The 1,483-nt window shown below is 43.6% G+C and overlaps 1 non-coding gene across 1 annotated transcript; it reads left to right on the plus strand.

Annotated features, from left to right (window-relative positions):
- Window positions 1–1,062: 1,062 nt before the first annotated feature.
- Window positions 1,063–1,265, plus strand: LOC111821897 (small nucleolar RNA SNORA73 family). Its single transcript, XR_002825242.1, has one exon. It is a non-coding gene; the product is annotated as a small nucleolar RNA SNORA73 family (small nucleolar RNA).
- Window positions 1,266–1,483: the final 218 nt, after the last annotated feature.

Here is a 1,483-nt window from a genome sequence, read left to right on the forward strand (position 1 = left end):
CCCCGTGTTTGGAACTCCAGAGCTAGTTTGCCGGAGGTAATCAGCCAACTGGGAGCCTCTTCCAACTACCTGTTTGGGCCCAGGTTTCCCCGAGAAACAATTCTGCTCAGCAATGCCAGCAATTGCTGCATAACGTCCGCAGCAAGGAACGTCACGGGCAGCTCAGCTCATTAGGGTCCTGGAGATAGCTTCTTGTCAGGGTTGTGTACAAATTCGTCCTAAGTCACAAGTCTGTCTTTCAATCAAATTACTAGTGTCCAGAGCAAATAGAAATGAATTTGAATTTCAGAGCAAAGTCTGAAGGTTGCACTTTTTTTTTTGCAGCCCGTACTAACAGTACTTCCTTTGTGGATGTCAATGACTTAGACTCTGTGTCTAGTTCATTCTCATTTTATTTCATTTTATTATTAATATTAATCATGCTTTTTACTTACAGCTTATGAAGAGCTCTCCCAGACAACAGTACCATCCTCGTTTTGTAGATGAGGCTCATGCATCAACAAATTGGGGAAGCCAAACTTTAAAAAACCTCAAATACAATGGAATAGTACTCAGCCATGAAGAGAAAGGAAGTGCTGATACATGCTACAACGTGGATGAACCGAGAAAACATATGCTGAAGGAAATGTCAGACACAAAAAGACAAATATTGTATGACCCTACTTATGTGAAATATCTAGGCAAGTTCATAGAGCCCAAAGTTCCTTCGTGATTACCAGGGGTGGGTGGGAGAGGCGGGCGAAGGGGACTCATTGCTTAGGGGACATTGAGCTTCTGTTAAGGGTGATGGAAAAACTTGGAAATGGATAATGGTGATAGTTAAACAACATAATGAACGCAATTAATGTCACTGAATTGTACATGTAAAAATGTTGGGATGGCAAATGTTTTGTTACATATGTATTTACCACAATTAAAAAAAAAAAAAACACCTCTGGGCACCCAGCTTAAATTCATCGCTTTCTCCCCTATATTGCTAATGAATTGAAAGAACGTAGAGTCCACAAAGCCCTCTGTAACACACAAAGCGGCAAACACCCGTGAGATGTGAAGAGTATGTTGCCTGTGGATACTCCCAGGAGGTCAGTCTCCCCAGGCTCTGTCCAGGTGGCATAGGGGAGCATAGGGCTCTGCCCCGTGATGTACAGTCCCTTTCCACAATGTTGAAAGTGAAGCCAGGCCTTGAGTTTGTGCCTGCGTATTCCTATAGCTTCTCAGAATCCCGTGGACAATGACTGTCTTAGTCATCTAGTGATGCTATAACAGAAATACCACAAGTGGATGGCTTTAACAAAGAGAAATTTATTTCTTCACAGTAAAGTAGGCTAAAAGTCCAAATTCACGGCATCACCTCCAGGGGAAGTCTTTCTCTCTCTGTTGGCCTTCTCATCAGTGTTCCCATGGACTAGGAGCTTTTCCGCGCAGGGACCCCAGGTCCAAAGGACGCACTCTACTCCTGGCACTGCTTTCTTGGTGGTATGAC

The sequence above is a fragment of the Trichechus manatus genome, unplaced genomic scaffold (genome assembly GCF_000243295.1).
Source record: "Trichechus manatus latirostris isolate Lorelei unplaced genomic scaffold, TriManLat1.0 scaffold00113, whole genome shotgun sequence".
Lineage (NCBI taxonomy): Eukaryota > Metazoa > Chordata > Mammalia > Sirenia > Trichechidae > Trichechus > Trichechus manatus.